This window comes from Canis aureus, chromosome 6 (assembly GCF_053574225.1).
Source record: "Canis aureus isolate CA01 chromosome 6, VMU_Caureus_v.1.0, whole genome shotgun sequence".
In the NCBI taxonomy this organism is placed as follows: Eukaryota; Metazoa; Chordata; class Mammalia; order Carnivora; family Canidae; genus Canis; species Canis aureus.
Genome location: NC_135616.1, coordinates 69,147,270 through 69,168,438, shown reverse-complemented (window position 1 = coordinate 69,168,438; position 21,169 = coordinate 69,147,270). Strand labels below are relative to the sequence as shown.

Sequence of the window (21,169 nt, the reverse complement as noted above, 5' to 3'; positions counted from 1 at the left end):
GCCTTAAGAGGCTTTGCAACTTGTATGTGGATTTTAGAGCATTTGCACTGGGGGAAGCTGGTCACCATGCAAGAAGGCTGATTACCAAGAGAGCAACAGGCTCTGAGGGAGCCCAAGCTAACTATGTGAAGAGAAAAAGATTCCTGACTAGTCCCACACCAGACATATGAATAAGGAAACCTTTCACTGGCTCCAGCCTCAGCTACCATAGAACTGCAACCATATGAGGGACTCAAGTAAGAGCAGCAGAAGCCATCGACCTTAAGAACCAAGAGTGATAATAATAAATTGTTGCACTAAGTCACTAGGTTTTGGAGTCGTTTATTACGCAGCAACAGATAACTGGAATAGTGTTCAATGCTTATTGAATAATTTATAAAAGCAGCCACTTAGAATAAAGGGTTCCCAAATGAACCCATGAAATCCATTAAATAAATTATTAAGGTGATGTCAACAATGGTAAAGACTATCAGAAAATTGGACAACTCTGTGGATAATTAAGGCCAAGAGGAAATCTGCTACAGAGTAGAGAAAGTAAATTTTTTTTGAGAGTGGAATTTTCCAGATTCACTAACCATCTTGACTGCATTCATTAGATGATTGCTCAATGCTCTACTTCCCTTTACACAAAATAAACTCATGATTGTGTTCCATCCATGATTCTAGGTGCAAAGTAGGAGAAAATACATTTACCAAGAAGGAACATGGGTAACCAAGGGAAATAGATTTTAGGGAGCTTGGTTTTTCTATGAAGACTAACTTCTCTCTATTCTTTTAATTTTGTAAAATAGACTTTGGTCCAGGTACACTGTGTAAAACAACTAAATATAGCCATAGATCAGGGTGGGTGGGAATGGAAAAGAGAGGCTAAATACTGGGCACTGGCAACTGTTACATCATCACATCCCCCATAATTGTGCTATTATGCACACAACATTTCAGCTGGATATGGTCACCACTTTATAATGATAATAAGATTAATTAGTGACATGATCCATATCTTTCATTTCTTTGATGGTTGTAAATAAGTCTGAGTCATTCTACTATTATTTTTACCATAGGCACAATAGTCTTACCTTTTTTTGATGAGGAAAATAAATATCAAGAGGATGTCTTTAATCTTCCACGGGGTTTTAACTTTGTGCCTTTTCTAGATGAAACCACACCAGGGTCTGGCCCTCCCTTTCCTGAGTATCCTTTTCTTCTGGCTGAACAGGTCCTTTCTAACACCCGAGTCTACCTCATCCCCTCCTCACTTACACAATACTCCCCACTCTGCCCCTATGTGAACTCATAAGCCCCATTTTCTCAAAGAAATCCCAGCTCTGCCAAAGCACAAAAGCCATGCTCAAAGCCGAGTGAATAAAATATAGAAACACTTTGACTAACTCTACACAACCTATTTGATGTATATATGTTTGTTTTAAACTGCATTATATACACACACACACACACACATTATTGGCAATCTCTATGGATCCAATAACCGTGATAATGGTTATTTAAATGATGTTATTTAATGATCAAATGATACTTTGATCATTATCAAATCCTCCTCTTTTTGGTTATGTGGACAGGACCTGAGCTCAAGCTTGTCACTTGTCACTTGTAGCAGCACTACATGGTCACTCTGAGTAGACGAGGAAGGAGAATCGCTTCAGCTGGGGAAGAAACTAGGGCAGCCGTTAGAGAGAATCATCAGATTCCATGAACAGGACCCTTGAAATCTAACTTAAATATATGGGGACAACTTTCTTATTTGCTATTGATTCTGTTGTCATTCCATCCAAATCAATTCACAAGTTTCTGGGTTTTTTCCTGGTAATGTCTGGTACCCGGGAATAAAGAATTGATCAACATCTGTCCTCAAGAATGAAAAGGAAATGAGTTATGGAGGGATGACCGTTTGGGTTTCCTATGGGAAAGACAAGAAGCATTTGTGCCTGACATCTTTCATCGAGACTCAGTAAGTACCATCTTTGTCCTTCTAAGCTCCCTTCTGTCCCATAAGGGCTGAAAGCCTGACAACCAAATTCCCAGGTTCTTTTGGCAGTGGGGTTCTGGGTACCATGTGCCACTGAGAGATGCTCTTGCCATCATCGGAAAGTGGAAGGAAAAAGCCATTTTTCCTTATCAGTAGCTACAAGCAGGTGTGTGGGCATTGGCAGAAAGCAGACCTGGGGTTATGTGTCAGCTTCTGAGCATCCTCCTAGCCTCACCCCCATCGGTGCTGTAGGCAGCTGAGATCATCGGTGGCAACTTGATGTCCTGGTGAGCCTTCACTTTCACCTATCCTGAAAGTTAGCAAGAGCACCCTTCCTCTTCATTCCCTGGCTATCCCAGTGATTCTGGTTTTATAATTTTCTAATTCCTTACACTGAATTCCTCCCTGATGAAATACTCTGAGTATTTCAGAATGTGAATGAGTATGTATCAGTAATAAACAACCCTCAAACCCTGGCTAGTATAACAAAATACAGGTCATTTCTTGTTCAGGTCATGGGCTGAGTGGTTTCTATCTTCTGGCTACCATCTGGAACATGTGTCCTTCAAGATCTCCATGGAAGAGGGGGCAAAAGAAAACATACACGTACTCTTACCTCCCTGGATCAAAGGTGAGTACAATACTTCTGTTTACACTTCGTTACAAAGAATTGGTCCTATGGCCTCAATTAAATTGCAGAGGAGAGGGGATTATGATCTTCCCGTGTGTCCATAGAAAATAGATCCTTTGGTGAACACATTACATTGCATCTGCCACAAGAGGCTTACATTTTTCTGACTAAACTCGACTATTATACTTAGTACCAGTACGGTGTCCTGCAAAAGAACCCTAAAATATGTGGCATTGACTCCGTGGTCAAGTGGCAAAAAGCAGATACATTCCCCTGGATGGCTGGAGATCCATATCATGCAGTGGAAAAATACTTGGCAAAACTGCTGCTTTCAGTAACTTGAAAATCAGACCATGTGACTCTAGAGCTTAGAGGTGAAAAGTAGCACGTGTTGGTTATTATTGGCTGCTTTGGACAACATAATAGAAGAAGAAGAGGGTATCAGGAAATAATTGACTGCCTTTTAAGCGAAGGTGAGAAGAAAAAGTAACTGCTTCTAGAGCTCCCTTCTGCTATCAATTTCTATAACAGTCAAAGTAAGTAATGTCTGCGGATAAGACAAGCAATTCCCCAACACTCAGGGGCTTAACAAATGAACATTTATTTTTCACTCAGAAACAGTCTCATGTGGACAGTCCTGGTCGGGCAGCTGTTCTGGGCTGCCCTTCTCCAAGGAGTGATTCGGGAATTCACGTTCCTTCCAGGTAATGACTTTATGTCTTCTATGCATGGATGATATCAAGGCATTTTCTAGCCAGAAGATGGACAGACAGAGACAGAGACAGAGAGGGAGCAGGCTACGTGCAGTCTTAACTGAGCCCCAATGTGACACACATCTCTTCAATTCAGCTCCTGGTCCTCTGATGAGAACTAGTCATGTGCCCCCCCCCCCATCACTGCAAGAGAGGCTGGGAAATGTAGTCTCCTGCTGAGCATTCGCATCCCAGGGTAGAAGGAGAGGATGCATCTTTTCTCCCAACTCAAGTCTTATTCTCATCTTATTCTCACTGTGGGAAGTAACTCAGCAGAAGAAAGGGGGGTCAGAAAGATCTAACCGAGCAAACAAGGTACCTGCAAGGTTTGTGATGCTTTTCCTACTTCCTTTTTGGAAAAGATTGTATTTATTTATTCATGAGAGACACACAGAGAGAGGCAGAGACATAGGCAGAAGGGGAAGCAGGCTCTCCGCAGGGAGCCGGATGCAGGACTCAATTCCAGGACCCCAGGATCACGCCCTGAACCAAAGGCAGCCACTCAACTACTGAGCCACCCAGGTGTCCCCTTTTCCCACTCCCTTGTTCTAAGTTCTTCAGGGTTTTTTCAGGTTTTGTGTTGGCTTTGGGGTGAGAGTTTCTAGAGTTCCTTTTTTTCCTCTTTGTTCAGTTATTAATAGAGACTACTCATCACCGCTGGATGAAAATGATGAATGTGATACAGACAGTTTTCAACTGTTCGATAACACGATCAGAGAGGGGCCTCTATCACTCGCGGATGCAACTTTTATCCATTTTCAGTTTGAAGGGGAAAAAAATAAGCAGTTTTTGAAAATGCGAAATGTAAATACTTATGATGTGCAAATGCCAGATTCCTCCATGAGAGGTGACCAGCCCGGATGACTATTGCTCCCTCACAGCCTCCCTGACTGTATGCTGTATTTTGGGGGGTGTAGGACTGAAAAATAAGGCCACAATTCCTATCCCAATAGTTTCTGTCCTTTGGAATAATCCCCAATGTAATGAGTGGGGATTGGTCTGCTCAGAAATCTGAGTTTTCTAACTTTAATTGGCATCCATGTTGAGCAAGACTCAACTCTGTCAATTCTGTGTCATTATTTGGCAAAGAGTCCCAGTAAAGCCATGGCCTCACAGCATCTTTCTATTTCTGTGTTTGCTCTCTTTTCTGGTGAGGTAGCTGACATGAAGCTAGAGGCCTGGAGCCCTGACAAGCTCCTAGGGGTACTTTTGAATATAAGAGCACTATTCAGTATATTTGGGGCAGCAAAAATAATAACAATACTGACATGCTTTACATCCTTGCCAGATATTGTGCAAGCACTGTCACATTTACTCTTCCCAAAAATGCTGTGAAGCAGGTATGGTTATTATTATCCCTATTTTATAGATGGAGAAACTGAGGCATGGAGACACTAAATCACTCTTGAGATGTAGCTACTGATCGTTCCTTCAAGAACTTCAACTTGATTCTGTTCTGCAAAGCCGACAGCTGAACCACTCTATTATCAGTCTATTTCCATAAAAACAACCCAAAGAGTTGGCATGATGACAACGGGAGTCGGGCAGGTCGATCCTCAGAAAATAAGGGGAAAACATGCAAATTTCCACAGAAATGAATCATAAAAATAATAATTACCAACATTTCTTGAACACTTGCTAGATGCCAGGCACTGTTCTAAATCCTTTATGTGGATTAACTCATGGAATCTCATAACAATCCTAAGAGATGAGTGTTATTTATTCCTATCATCCTAATTTTTTTTTTCAGAAACTGAAGTACAGAGGGATTAAGTTTCAGGATCACACAACCGGCAATTAGTAAGATGTAGAGGTCTTGAAATAAGAGTGCCACGAACCTATTTGTCCTCTGTGGAGATAAAAATGGGCAGGAAAGATAACTTTTGAAAGTTCTTTGCATAGCTCACCTTCTGTGACTCGCTCACACAGTCTGAACCATCCTTTAGGCAACGTGGATCCAAAGCTCTGGTCCAACCTCTTGCCTTGCTCCAAACTCAGGAAGTTTTGGATGATGGCTGTGTGTCCTCAGAGCATCCCTCATCCCTCCCTCACCAGACCAGGAGGGTTCCAGTGCCAAGGAGCTCTTCTGTCCTATTGAAAGCAAAGAATGGTTGCCTCTGAAATAAGTACAAAGAGCAAGCAAATTTAGTCAGTTTATGCAAAACACAAAATGGCATCTGCCATCTGGAAAAATACACCAAAGCCGTGAGCCGTCAAGTCCCTTTCAAGACTTTGGCATGTAAAACCAACATTTTTTTTTTTTTTAAGTCTGAAAGGTCCATGTGAACTCCCAGTTTCATTAAATATAATTCCCTCTTCCCCATTCCTGCCATTGGCCATCCACTCTCCCAGCACACACACTCCCCCAGTTAAAATACACATACATATGTACAATTTCCCCCCTTCTCCGAGGTACAAAGATCATTGGGAAGGTGGCCTTGACGACAGAGGGCTTTTTAAAAAGACTTTTTAAATCATTATTTCTTTTACATTTAAAATGATTTAAACAAATGCACTCGCTGTGGTATTGTATACATCTGTATATCGGGAGGCTAGTTTTTCATTGACATTCCAGAGGTCCCAAAATTGTGGGGTGACACTGCTGCTGTCTTTATGATCACACCCTTGTGATACTGCCTCCACCAGCACTCACTTCAAGGACGTCCAGCCGACTGAGAACAAGGAGGGTTGCACTCAGGCTTTGCCTCGGTTTCAGGCAGGGCGAGCAGGGCATCCAGGCAGAAATGCGTCCATCACACAGGCGTGGAAAGAAGATGCTGGAGGCACTTACTTAAGAGTTATGGTTAAATGGACAGGAACTGAGACCTGGAAAATCACCAGTGAGGTGTAAGCAGGAAGCTGATCACGCCCCACGGACTGAGAAGGGACAGAAGTATGACTGAGGATGAACTTAAATACAGGCTTGGAATCAAGGAGTCTGGAGCATCATCAAAAACAGCAGCTAAGGGATCCCTGGGTGGCGCAGCGGTTTAGCGCCTGCCTTTGGCCCAGGGCGCGATCCTGGAGACCCGGGATCGAGTCCCACGTCGGGCTCCCGGTGCATGGAGCCTGCTTCTCCCTCTGCCTATGTCTCTGCCTCTCTCTCTCTGTGACTATCATAAATAAATAAAAATTAAAAAAAAAAAAAAACAGCAGCTAAGACGAGAACACTGACCAGCACATACGGAACGATAACTAGATGCAGGACGTGATTCCCATGGGCCAGCTACTTCATGCACATTAGATCATTGTCACAACAGCTCTCTGACGGAGGTACTTGACACGTGAGAAAACTGGGATCCAGAGAGGTTAGGTCACACTGTTGGTGGGGGTGTCTACACTTAAAGCTGGGTGGTCCGACTTCAGAGTTTATCCTATTACCACCATGTTTTACAGCCCAGCATATATGTGTAGCTTAAACCTAAAAGATAGATATCATGGGACTTTGAATTTTCTCCTGGGAGTAGAAAAGCAGGTCACTTGTACTTAATGGATTGCTCTGTATTTCCCTGTTCTCTAGAATCAAAATATTTCAAAGGTTGCTGGGCAAAGAAGCTAAAACGTGCTTCATGTGAAGGAAAGAAGGTAAAATTTGGTTAATGAAGAAGACTTGTTTTCTCAAGAACAGAGGAGCTTGAGAGGCCAGAAGCCAGCAGGAGGGTCTGAGTGGCAGCCAGGACTGGTCCCAGGGCTGTTCAGATCAGATTTCACTGCTGTGGATGAATAGGATACACCTTTTGTCTGCAACCATCCAGGTCTTCCCAGGTGGATGCCCTTCCAGGGTTGAGGATGATTCCTGAGGTTGGACCTTTGAGAGTAGAGGAGGGCTTGTGGGCTGGGGGGACGGAGGCAGGGATGATGAGCTGGGAATGGTTCACTCCCCCAGAGCTGACCTGATCAGAGCGTCAGATTCTGCACTTCTTCCCTTGGCATTGTTTGTTCCCGTGTGTTGAATCCCTGACTGTCTTTTTCAGTTATCCCCACCTCTGCTCAGAAGTGCCTGATGACGGGTTATTTCTCAGTTGCAATAAAATTAGGTGAAGTCTCCTAAAAGTTGGTGTGTTATGCATAACTTGCTTTAACAAAAAGAGGCATAGCTTGGAGTCAGCCAGACCTCGATTAAAACCCTAGCTCTGCTACTTACCAGCTGTGTGACCATGGACAATTTATTTAACTACTATGGTCCTCAGTTTCCTCATCTGTAAAATGCAAGACACTAGCTAGAAGGATTAGATTGGCTCAGCATAATAATAATATGAATTTTAATTATTCAGTATACTTGCTATTAATAATAATTAGTACATAGTATATAGTATATATAGTATTATTATTATTACACAGTATATAGTATATATAGTATATACTATTAATAATAATTATTAATTATATTATTATACTATACTAACAAATTACTGCTCTCATCAGTGACCGTGATAACATCAGATTCTATCACAGTAGAAGACCCATTCCTGCCACTTCTGGGAAGTTGCCAAGTTGCTACAGAAATGATGTGACAACGGACTCCAATATATTATTGAAATGACATTCTCCAACTCCAGGGGCTGAGGAGCTTGTTGCTGCCACAGAAGCCCCTTTAGGCCAGTCTTTTGAGTGTCACTTACACCAGTTTGGAAGTAATCTGCTTGCTCGCCCTTCCAGCAAAGGATGTCATGATCAGCTAATGGAAAGTGACAAGAAGGGATATAATGAATGAGAGGGAGTTAAAGTTTGGGATAAAAAAAAAAGAGCCTTGTTCTTTTGGGGAATGCACAATGCTAAGCATACCATGTTAAATCGTGCGTGTCAAATAATGGACTAATTAAGAATCTTCGTCCAGTTTTTTTTCACATCTCATTTCTGTTGTCCTTTCGTAGATGTATTTTCAAATTAGCTCTTAGCTCTTTAAATAAGCACCAAGGGGAAAGAAAAAAAAAAAAAAACTTGTCTATCAGAGAAGCAAAAGATAAATGTAAAAGGAAATGCACCAGGAATGGAGATGAGGGCTTTGCAGGATATGTTGGGAAGTTTTATAATCATAGCAGCAACTTCTTGAATAATGGAATTTAATAACATATAATAAACTATGATCTAGGAGAACTCTGATTCAATCCCACTAATTGTTTGAGCCAGTGAAATGAAGGCAAAGTTTATCGTGCCAACATGCTGCTAATGCCACTGAACACCGCAGGGGACAGACAATTGTTCCCAGCTGCCTACCTCCTCACACCCAGAGGGCACATGGTCCCTGCCCTCCAAACACCAGACTGAATCCTCAACTTTCAATGGCAATCCTAGTTCTAGGACTTTAAAGTCACAGAAATGTAATTTTTGCAATCAACAAACTATTGTATTAAGCTGAGAACAGAGGGGTAACTAGATACAAAGCCTCCAATTAGGTTATAAAAAATAATAACCAATATGCTTTCATGCTAATGCCAAAAAGTACAAAAACCTATAATAAATCTAATTGAGCACATGATCATAAGCACTGTTTTTCTACCTACATAGTTCTGCTATATTAAGGTATACTCCAAATAGAGAAACACATTTTTTTCACTGTTTTTGAAAAGTATGTGCATTTTTTCTTTTTAATTTGGATCATTTTACCAATGTCAAAAAAATGGGGAGGTATAATGAAGAAAAATGATTTTCTCTGTCATTACTCATTGATTATGTTTAAGCATAAAAATGAAGGAAGGAATTGCAGCAATTATCTGGATAATTCAGATCTCCCCTAAAAGATTAGAGGTCTCTAATAAAAACATATTGTTTTTGCCTGAATTATTCAGATAATAGCATTAGTTTTCACCTTTATGAGTGTGGATCAGGCTATTGATGAAAACTCTTTTGAAATCATTTAAAGGAGTTTTGTTTCTTTTGGGGGGTTTTCTGACAATTCAGGGTATGACTTCTTTGTACCTAAACTTTAATGTACATCAAAAAATACAATCTAAAATTCTACAGAACGTTTTGCAAAGCAGCCACTTAAATGACTATATCTAAAAAAAACCAACCAACCAATAAACCATAACAAATGTGAAGAATAGATATTACCTTCCTTTTCCCAAATTGGTCCGTGAAATCTTGGTTACTTTGTGGGGCAAAAAGGGGAATGAAATCCCTCTGTAAACTGATAGTCTAAAACCAGGAAAATTAGTCTTGTGCCACGGCTGTGAGACGCTAATAAAGAAAACATCGTTAGAAGAGATTAAGGTTCAAATCAAGGTCAGAAAAGAGACTGGTTGAGGAAAACTGCCATGTCCCATTGCGTGGCAGCCTCGGTGAGACAGTTTGCCCCTGAATCAGTCTTAGGTTGAAAAATTACACTGTTGGGGTTAATAAAGAGGCTGGGCATTTGTTTGGACTGAGACTTCAATTAAAATGTTATTTGGGGCAGCCAGAGCTAATGTCTTGCTTAGAGGTAAACTGAACTGCCTTTTAAGAGGTTGGAAAAAAAAGACGCAGCAGAAGAAGAAAAAAGACCACCTAATCTGTCAAAGACCCTGAATAACTGGCAGGAAGAATTGTGTTTGCTGGACTTGTGCCCAACTCAGCAGTGAGCATTCTTAAGGGTTTTGTGACATCATCTGGGGCAGCTGAGGTTTTCGGAGTTTGTGATTGTTGCGCTGGGTGAGGAATCTACCGTTCAGCTGAGCCTTCTTGGAGACAAAGAAAAAAAATCTGGGTGGTGTAATATGCCAAGGTTTGGGCTTGGGGGGTTGTTTTTTTGTTTTTGTTTTTGTTTTTTAATGCCACAAAAGAGGTAGAACCAAGAATTCTGGAGTTTTAGTCTCATGATTCTAGCCCAGAAACAAAAATTGATGAATACAGTTAATTGAATTTCTTGGTCCATACCAATTCGCCCACAGTTAAACAAAACCACCAAAGTTTGCTTTCATTTCACTTCTTTAGGGTAAATGAAAATCCACCCTGAATGAACTCCTTCTTCTCTATATTCACTCCTATATTCCACAGAGATTCATTAAACATGTTTACTCTGGCCAGCATTAGGCATACCTTGGTCAACAAAGCAGACACATTTTCCAGCCTTTATGAGGCTTATAGCTTGAGGGAAGGGAGAGCAGTCAATATGTAAAAAGATAAGTAAATATATAATTACAAACTGGTAAGAGTGAAGGAAAGAGTGTGAAGCTGGAAATATATTCCGTTTCTTTCTGATCTTTTTCTTACCCAAGCCCTGAGCAGCAATGATTGGAAGACCTCTGATTAGTGCACAAGGTGGTTGAGGGAGCTGGTTAAGGGTAGATAGAAACTATGTGATTTTCTGTTGGGGAGTCTGGGATCTGGTTGTGGAGATAAACAGTGTGATACATAAGAGAGAAAGGGGTGGGACAGACAAAATAGCGGGGATTAGAGCCAAAATGAACTTAGAGTATGGACTTTGATTGTTTTTTTTTTTTTTTCTGTCCAAAGACTGGTGTGAACAAAGCAATAGACTCCTATAAAAGTGCAGAACCAGAAAGGGCCCCCCCAGGGCAGGGAAAGACACTGCTTCATGGGAGAAGTGGGGCCAGGTGACAGCCCAATAGGAAAGGTGTGCTAGGGTCCACAGAAGAGAATAGGAACCATTCCTATTGCTCATCTCCTTCATGCTGTGCAAACTGTTTTTAACCAAGACTAGAGAATGGACCCGATTTGTCTGAATCTCAATTCACACAGAGCCCCAATGTCCAATTCTCACATTCAGACTAAAGAAGAAAATTGTGAGAGCATGAACTTCCCTCTTTCCCCATTCCACCAAAATTGAAACACAATAAAACTAATAGAGTATGTTTGGTCTTCAGAATATTTGTTACGAAGACAAGGTTGGTTGAAAGAAAAGTGGTAGGTGGTGCCTTAAGCCTGAGCCATCATGCAAAATGGGAAGATAACACTTTGAAAGGAAGATGCCAAAATATGAGATCATTGCAATGGGAACCAGAGCACCAGCAAGCTGAGAAGCAACACAACATCATGAGGGCTATGTCTGTCCAAGTTGTGGCAAAATCTGCCAAGCCCAGATTGACTTCATTAGTCACTTCAACGCACAGAGATCACAGAAAAATTTCTCCTCCTCCTCACTGAGAAATGGTTGATCATTGGTATAAATAGAACTGATTAGAACATCAATTCTTCAAAGCATAAATATTTCATTCACCAACCAGTTGCCTTTTTGCCCAGGGCAATTAAGAAGAAAATGTGCAACACTACCACACAAAAGGTGTGATTATAGTCAACTCTAACAGGGACTTAGGTTCGACGTGGATTCCTACATAATGTGGGGTGAACACACAGGCAGACATTGTCCTGGATACAGTCAGGGAACTTGGGGAGAAGCAGGCATAACTGGATTAGCCTTATTCAACCCTTTGCTCCTTCAGATCTACTTGAACCAACATGATTTTCATTCAGCAAATATTTGTCAGGTACTTGTGTAGATGCGGGGCGTTGTGTTGGGCATCAGGAATTCTCCCCAAATGAAACGACCAAAGGCTTTCCCTCTTATCATTCCCAACTTATCTTCAGCCCTCTCTGTCCCCTTACCCAGTTTAACTACTGTCCTGAGTCTCACTGTCTGACATTATATCACATCTATATTTCCTTCTTTTTTTAAAAAGAGATTTTATTTACTTATTCATGGGAGACACTTATTTATGAGAGAGAGAAAGAGAGAGGCAGAGATATAGGCAGAGGGAGAAACAGGCCCCATACAGGGAGCTTGACGTGGGACTCGATCCCAGGAACGCATGATCACGCCCTGAGCCAACGGCAGATGCTCAACTGCTGAGCCACCCAGGCATCCCTATATTTGCTTCTTGCTCACTGCCTCACTCACAAGCTCCATGGGCAGAGACTCTGTCTTCCTGTGTGGTAGTCCCAACATGTAGGCCACATTAAGATCTCAGAGAATATCTGTTGGATGAATAAGTCTTACATTCAAATAATTAATTTCACTTGTGGTAAGCAGAATAAAAGAAAACTTTAGGTGATGTGAGCCTGTATTCTTCCAGTGTCTAACCTAAAAAATGAGGGAGGCCTTTCCTGCACAAAGGACTTTGAAGTGGGACCCTAAAGAAAGGAGCTCGTCTGGAGGAGCGGTTTGGGGAGAGCTTGCACACACAGCAGCAACATACGTATAAGGGCGCTAGTGGCACTAAAAGATCAAGAGATTCTGGGAGGATGGGCAGTTCCAGGAGATGAGGCAGGAGCCCAGGACAGGAGCCAGATTATGCAAAGTCTTGTCAGGCACATTCAGGATTTTGGACTTTATCCTAAGAGCAATATGAAGAGTTTTAGGCAGTGACATGATCACAATTCCCAATTCATGAATCTCTTTAATAAGCACAAAAGCAAGCCTTTAAATCTGAGCATTCTGAAACTGACTGGGCGTAAGAACCGACTAGAATATTGCAGCATGTGGAGAAGAGGCAAGTATAAAGATCTAGCCATGTTTGTTGGGCATATACCAGAGGCACCACATTATAACTGGCAACAGCAAACAGATGAGAATCTTGGGTGGGGGGGGGGGTTCCCTAAGAAATTGTAATCTAGCTACAGAAGGGCAATGACTACCCATGGAAAACCTAAAGGAAACTGAGAAATCACAAATGAGCAAGTTCTGCTTGTCTCTTTCCTGTGTTGAGGCCATCATGGCTCCATCAGGCCCTTCCTGGTCTAGCAGGACAAACTTTGGCTGCCTCTTCCTCCACCAGGCCTCCTCTGGCACTCTGAACTCCACAGTAAGAGACCTCCTCTGGCTTGCCAAGCACAGAAGCAGTGTGTCTCCCCCATCCCTACACGAGCTGCCTGTCATTCCTATCCCTCACTCCATCCTCATGGTGTCTCCTGACGCTGTTGGTGTCTCATCCAGGACATGACACCAGGTCAGTGCCCAATAAATATCTGTTGGATTGATATTAGGGTGTGCTATAATGTCACTTTACTATACCTCTGCAGCAAACGTTTATGGAGTGCCTACTTTGTACACAGTATTGAGGCCTTTCCATGCATTCTCATTTAATCTCTACAACAATCTCATTAGGCAAGTGTGATTATGCCCAGTTGGCAGACAAGGAAACTAAGGCTCAGAGAGGTACAGTGATTTGCTTAAGATTTCTCTCACTATGCAACAGGGACCCGCACTTCTGTTCCTCTCCTAAGCCCGTGGCCTGATTAATTAACTAGGCTTATGCTCACCTTCTCCCTGAAGGCTTCCTTGATACTCCCAGCTTCCATGAAGCTAAGTCTAGAGGCTCCTAAAGTATTTTTTGTCAACATGTATTCATAACTATCAGACCTAATGTCTTCTCAACCACACTGTGACTGCCTCAGATGGGTCTTACTTATCATTATTGTCAATGCAGAGCACGGTGTCTGGCACACGATATGGGTGTAAATTAATATTTGTTCAAGAATAAATGGATGGATGAATAAACTCAAAGGCGATCTAATATAAATTCTAAATTCGCCCTTTAAGAAGCTCATTAAGGAAATACATTATACACAAATCCTAACAGATAAATTGAAGAATGAGCGTTCATGTTAACAAAAATTTGACCCCACCTATCCTTTCCCCTGCTTCCATTCACCACAATGTTCCTTTACATACTGGTTTCTCTGGTAAATTGAGAATCTGGTTTATTTTCAAAATTAGAGATACCAATATTGTACCATTACATAAAGAGAGAAAAAGGAATCGTGAAGACATTTCTATGACTACACATGAGTCACGGGGCCATGCACAAGCTGAGAGGACATGTAGTTGAGGAGCAAGCAAAAAAGAGAATTATTCACTGGCACCTGATTTTCCCTCAGAATGTCGAAAAAAGCTATATTCCATTTTAAAAAGGAAGGAAGATGAGAGATATTGCTTTTTAAACTTGGACTACATCCCATAGAAATACTTAACGCAAACACACAAAAGCCAAAATATTCCAAACCAGCCACAACTCAGAAGTTGGAATCTCCCCGACAAGATTACTATACTAGAAACAGCATGTTTATTGGCTCATAAAAGACATGTCACCTAACAATTCATAACAGGGGGTCTGAGGGAAATAACTCACCCATTGTGAAGTCAATGTTCAAATCAATATCCCTTGGGGAGAAAAATATTGCTCATTGATGGAGATTGATTTTTCTTTTTCTTAAGAAATTCTCGAGAGGTAAACAACATTTTTTCATAGTGAATGTAACTAAACATGCCAATGTCAAGGTCTACATCTCCCTATCCTCATTAATATGATACCCAAAAATTATTAGTGTAATTATAGAAGCCTTTCAACTTGTTGGGAAATAGATTCTAGTCCCATTTTTTAAAAAGCTCATTTTAATTTCCAAGCAACATGACCACACAGACAAGTTGATGTATGTCCTCTGCTTTACTTAACAGCACTCTTATAGGTGAGATACTTTTCGATATTTTAAAACAATCGAAAGTTAACATAAAACGCAAGAAAACTGGGTCCTAGATTTGTTTACCTGCAAATTAAATGACTAGTTTTTTTAAAAAATTTCTCACTGTTTTTCTTTTTACCTTTCCCATTCCCACTTGTACCCCCAAATGATCATAGTAACATTGAATCGAGCCATTTACCAACTTCCTTCATGGGAGCAGGAAGTTTTAATGAGCAAACAGAAAAAGAAGGCTGGATCTAATGAGTTTTATATTTAACATGTTGCTTCGGGCTGGTGAATCTTCTAGACTTATTTAAAAGGCTGTAGTAGGTCATATTTTTTAATTCAGAGATTATCTTCTTAAGTCAAACTTGTGACCAAAAGAAAGCTTGCCTTCTACCCTTTTAAAACTCAAAAGTTGCATAAGAAAGGACAGATGGATGGTTTGAGGAAAAAAGAAATGTCATTCAATTAATGTTTGTTGAAAAGGGTGTTACAGATCATTGGCAGAAATTCCACTCATTGGCAACTCCCCCAAGCAGCCAAGGATTAATTGAGCACCCAGACTACTGAGTTCTATTACGAGGGGAGAATGATGTGTTGGTGATCACAGAGGCTGAGCTGTGGGACCAACAAAAGTGTAAATGGATGAACCATCTCCGACATGCAGGAATAACACCACTGATACCTTAGTAACCAAGCATTCAATTTTTGTTATTTTTCTCCTGGGACAGAGATGGGTTCATATCAAACCACTACTTTTGTACCCCACTTCCTCAGTATCTAAAAGAATATATTTTTCTTCTCTTTTTTCTTTTTTGAAAGATTTTATTTATCTACGAGAGAGAGAGAGAGAGAGAGAGAGAGAGAGAGAGAGCAGACTCCCCACTGAGCAGGGAGCCTGACATGGGGCTCGATCCCGGGACCCCAGGATCATGACCTAAGCTGAAAGCAGGGACTTAACCAACTGAGCCACCCAGGAGCCCCAAGAACTTGTTTTTCAAATGCCTTAAGTAGACAAAATTACAGAGAAAGTTCACGGACTGGCATCCAGTCGTGACCTACAGCTTGACCTTAGGAAAAATTCAAATCACATTTAATATACTGATTTTTCTCATCTAATAGTATAACTAACAGCATATCAAAACACACTAGATGCTGTACAGAACAACAAAGCAAAGCAAAAGAAAAAAATGAAATTAAAAACAATTTAAGACCTAAGCCCCTCTTCCTAAAAATTTGCTTCTGTAGGAAGTAAAAATAACTTGATCTACCAGAAAGACCAAAATCAATATTTATTAGTCCCTTAAACTTCTACTTATTTAAAATCGAAAAAATTATTTTCATGCTTTGGTAGGGCTACGTGGTTGTTTATCCCTTAAGATGCGTTTCTGCTTTTACCACAAATTGAAGAGGCATTGACATTGAGAACCTAAGAATAGGAATATCCACAGACAGTGGGAATAAACTACAAACTGATGAGGAAAGCAGGAAAGAAAAAATATGGTCCTCTAGGAAAAGTGAGGTAGTAACGATCAGAACACATCTGGGATTTGACTCAAACGGACCTGGAACCAGAATGGATCTCTAAGCTGTTTCATACACAACACAGACAAGACACAGACACACAGACACACACACACACACCGAGATTTCCAAAAGTGAAATCTGCAGAAGTCATCCAAAGAAGTGAGCCTAAGAAAAGACTTCACTGGCAGGTAAAAACAGAACTTTACACCTCTTTCTATGTGTGATCTATGAGTGGGGTCTATTGAAAGGTTCCAGCTAACCCTCCCACTGAAGCAGGGTTCTGAAGGTGTCAGCAGGATTTGGTTGACTAGACCATTAATGGAGCTTCGGTTAATTATTGACTGATTAAGGATTTACCTTATCTTTCCATCAGGAGCTGGCTCAAGACTTAACGGTAAGCAATTTAGAGCCAGGGTGAACCTACCCACGTGGTTTTTGGTTTGTTTCTCTCTCTCTCTCTTTCTAATTCTCCTTTGGGTCACTTTAGCTCGTCTCTCCCTATAATTCACATTCAGGTCAGAATTGTTGGTCCTTACAGCACTTGAGAGTCTTCAAAAGGACTGAAGACTGAAGAGGGGCCTAGGGGCTGGGTTTCGGGTGAGGAGCAGTGAGCAGCATCCAGGGACAAAGGCCCAGAGAACTGCTGCCTTTTGCAAGACTTTGCTTATTGATGCAGGTTTCCCCCATTAAGCCCCTGGGAGAAAAGCAAGGCCTTTTTGTCTCTAAAAGTGCTGGTGATGCTCTGCTTCTGGATAGGGATCAGCCCCCCCCACCCCCCCACCCCGCCCCTGCAAGGCGGCCTGGCCTCTCTGCTGAAGGTCTCTTGGCAAAGCCAGGGAATCAGCACGGGCGGCTTGGGCCCAGCTGCCCCAGATAAGAGGTGGCCCGTGTTAATGTACAGGCTTCCTCTGCACCTCTGCAGGGCCTTCCTTTTCCAAACAGTCTCCCTTTAATGTTGGCGAATGTTGTTTTTCCATTGACTCAACATCTCGCCTCTGGTGGTCAGCCAGTGGGGAAAGTAAGAGCGGGGGAGGGAGCCAGGCCAAAGCCAGAGACAGAGGGCTGGTCAGCCGTATTTCCAAACACGCTAGACACCTGCTTTGGAAAGACAGTGCCCGAGCCTAAAATTCTTGCTTCCTCTTGATTGAGATCAGCCTTTTGTTCCCTGCAGATCTGTGATAGGCCCTGGGGGAGGAGGGCCCCCCAGGATCCTGCCCCCTCCGGTGGGGGTTACTTCAACGTGGAAACTACCGTAAGGGATTCACAACGTTTCTCTACGTATCCAGCTGTCTTCCCAGAAGGAAAGAAAGACTAAGAGAGTTCTTTGGGGTGCGCTGAAAAGGGAAAAGAAATTCTAAGAGAGATGAAAGAGAAGAGGGAAAGTGAGCAGGTGAGGGAAAGAAGTTACTAAAGAGAAAAGAAAGGGAAAGTGAGCAAGGGGGTTAGGTGGAAACCAAACCAGAAGCCTGGAAATGCAAGGCAAATGGGAGAGAATAAGAGGTTAGAATAAGAAGGAAGGGGGGGGGAGGAAGGGAAAGGGCCGTTGAAAAATAAAATCTGAAATACGAGTGTTAGCCAGAAGCTCGGGTTTTCCAGCCGCAAGACCGACCCTGGGCTGGGGATTGGAGGGCAGTCCCCCTCCGGGGCTTCTCCGGGCCACTCGAGGTCAAAGGGCATCTTCAAAACCCAATCTTGATTAGAGCCAGCTAAATGTTTTGACTTGAAGGAGACACGAAGGATTAAAAAGCAAAATAGAGCAGCATGAGTAAGAAAGAAACAGGAAAAGAAAGAAAATTAAAAAAAAAAAAACTCCTCACGGGAGACACAAAGGGAATGATAGAAAACACTTCTGAATCAGCTAGTCATCTACTAACAAGCTGCAAAGATTTCCAATGACAAGTTGTCACATTAGTTTAGTGAAACTGAAGCCGCACTTATCCCCTTTCCTGTGCTTAATCTCTCCCTGCGTGCCACAAAAACATGCTACCACGTTTAATAGGATTAGTTTCGTTCACTTTCTCCCCCCACCCCTTTTATTTTTTACAATTCTATTTTCAGCAATACAGGGATCCTTGAATTCATCGACTTCCTGCAGCGCACAGCAAAACCTGGCATGCATGGTTTTTACCCTTTTAAAGACTCTATTTGAATCTGAAGAATGTAATTTGACTATTTTGTACCTTTTCTCCCCCCATGAATTACTTTCTCCTCATGGAAATCTCCATAGCTTAGAGGGTGGGGGAGGGGGTGTGGATGGTGGAAGGGTAGAGACAGAACCAGGGGCCAGGAGAAAGCTGACAAAGCCCAGTCTTGCGGAGGGGTCTTGTGCCCGAGGAGAAACTGTTCTAGCTCTGAGCAGGGCCAACCTGGGTGCCAATCCTGACTGCTACTTCCTGGCTCTGTGGCCTTGAGCAAGTGGCGAAACCTTCCCCCGTCTCAGTCTACTCATCCGTACAGTAGGGATGATTCTTCTCAGGGCTGTGGAGAGACCTACACTTAATATACTTTCTTTCTTCACTTCTAAGTTTCACTTTTTCTCAGACTGAGATAAATCCATGGTGCATTTAAAGTCCTCAGGTTTTCTTTTTCTGTCAAAAGCCGTTTTTAGATAGCCTGAGCGTCCTATCATCAATGGCGTTTTAGAATGAGGAAAATGGCGGCACTGAGCCTCCCACATGGGGCACAGTCACCACATTGGAGGTGCTCAATAAGTGCTGAAATACCTATCAGTGCTTGTTGCTATGTCCGTTTGCCTCCTTCTCAATTCTCCCTGAAAGAACACCAGGATATTGAGAGGAGGAGGTGTGGACACTTTGCCCCTCCTCCGGATTCTTTCACACTTGTGCTCCTAATTGAAGTTTCAGAAACCCAACTAAATCAAACACATAACTATCCACTCGTGCTGACCAAGACCCTAAGTCTTCCAGTTGGCTCTGCTCCCTCAACACGGTCACCCACTGCCATTCTTAGCCATGTGCTGCAAACATTAGTTATCTGTTGAATTGTATTATTCCGTTTTTCTTTGAGTCCACTTTGGGTTACGCACCCCCTCGTGCCCGGTACCTGCTCCCAGGCACCGCCACCAGAAGATTAGCGTAGAGGAGATGCCTTAGCTTTGAGGGAAAAGAAGAGGGCCGATGACCTGGGGTGAGGGGAGCCATACAGGGCCTAGAGCAGGGATTGAGGCCTGCAGGGGAGGCCCCCGCTGGGGGTGAAGAGCCCAGTCTGCAGAGGGAGGGGGAAGCAGGGAGCCAGGTGCTGCTGCTGTACACCTGCTGGCCCTCATGGCCCCAGGGCCCAGGCAGCAGCTTCCAAGTACAGCCCCAGGCCTTCTTGTCAAGCCAGGAGGAGCAAGCCAGCCAGTGGCTTCCGAAGTTTCAGCAGGCTAGTGAGGGCCTGAGGAAGTCTTGTCACTACGCCCTTCACCTGGCATGAGCAAAGGTCCCATGTAGCCTCATGACCTTTTCTTCGGTTGCCTCCCCGTTGGCCCTCCAGACACACTTCTACCCCCCAGTCAGCCCTCAGTGAGCCACCTCACAGAGGAACTGGTGCTCCTGGTCTCCTTCCAGTCACAGGCACCCCCAACTGCAGTCTCTCCCTAATTCTGCTCCCTTGGACCCCAGGGCCTCTCTGACTTGTACTCTGCAGGGCATATACCTACACTCTCTCCTCACCCCCACCCACTCCACTCCCACCCCCACCAACACCTCTTCCTACCCAACCCCTGCTGCTCCAAACTCTGCCCTCCACTCCCCATTCTACCCTGCTCATCCTCTGCCACCCCCCACCCCCCACCCCCGCCGACCCTTCCACCTCCCCCAATCTCTCTACCTGGATCTCAAATATAGGCCAAAGTGCTGCTTCTACCCTGGGAGTGAGAAGTCAGTGTCACCTGTGTCCCAACAGTTTGGCCCCACATGTATGTTTCCCTACTGTTGTCTTGAGGTTTTTTGTTTTGTCCTCTAGAGTCACAGGCATTTCCCCCAGGAGAGAGCAGCAATCTTCCACACTTGCCCAAAGATATCCACAAACCCTAGGAGGACAGGCATCGAGGGGCGATGCTTGAACTCTCTCTCATTCAGGGAGTGCCTCCTCCCAACCCCTGGGTTCATTCACTAAGGACTGGTCCCGCAGATGCTCCAAGCTGGCAATCTGTCCCTTATCCTGGCCCAAGAAACACCCTAATTACTTATCTCAAGCTTGTGGAGGGTACCAGCAAATACCTTTTTGGGGATGTATAATTAGCTACTCACAGCCATCTCCAGTTCTAAAACTGTCAGCCTTCTTGATGTTTCTCTGCTCGTTGAGCGTGTTCCCTTTCTCTGGCTTTCTTCCTCTCACACTGCTGCAGAGTCACAGCCAGGGATGGCACCTGCCCGCCTATCTTTCTTTGCCTTCTCACAGCTGTCTTTGGCTGGGCCCCCTCGTAATGATGTTGGGGTGTGCTTGTGTTCATTGGTTTGAACAGAAGTTCATGAAGGGTTGTAGTTTACAGAGATTTGGGGCAGTCGTTCATTCAGACATGTAAAAATATACCACAGATGATACACATTTGTTTTAGCTTTACCTAGGACTGTTGATCTTTTTTCCCCTTCTTCTTGTTCCCTTCTTGAATAGAACTTTTTGTCCTGCAGTTTCATTGGTTCCTTCTGGAGGAAAGGTTTGCCATCTATAAAGCAGGGAAGGTGAAAGGACCAAAACAAGAAAGAAAGAAAAAAGCAGACTTCAGATCAGTAAGTGATTCCTGTCTGCCAGGATGATCAGTTCTAGGTCCAAGAGCACAGAGCCTAGCTGCCAAACAGGCACTAATCCTATGGTTTCCACCCTAAAAGGTGAGAGGTGTATACATAAAGAGCCCAAAGCAGCACCTATGCA

General features: G+C 43.0%; 1 protein-coding gene across 33 annotated transcripts in view; it reads right to left on the bottom strand.

The window, feature by feature from the left end:
- Positions 1–21,169, bottom strand: part of LOC144316322 (uncharacterized) — a 197,132-nt gene that overhangs the window by 168,909 nt on the left and 7,054 nt on the right. For 15 of the 33 annotated variants that reach the window (XR_013382186.1, XR_013382179.1, XR_013382184.1 and 12 more), the window contains exons 1-2: positions 9,422–9,944; positions 5,275–5,458 (exon numbers count right to left, since the gene is read on the bottom strand). The gene's annotated coding sequence lies outside the window, so the exon portion shown is untranslated. Of the gene's footprint in view, positions 1–1,076; positions 1,210–5,274; positions 5,459–6,020; positions 6,194–9,421; positions 9,945–20,861; positions 20,964–21,169 lie in introns of those variants that run through there. The other 18 variants (XR_013382187.1, XR_013382183.1, XR_013382189.1 and 15 more) reach the window with 7 other exon arrangements.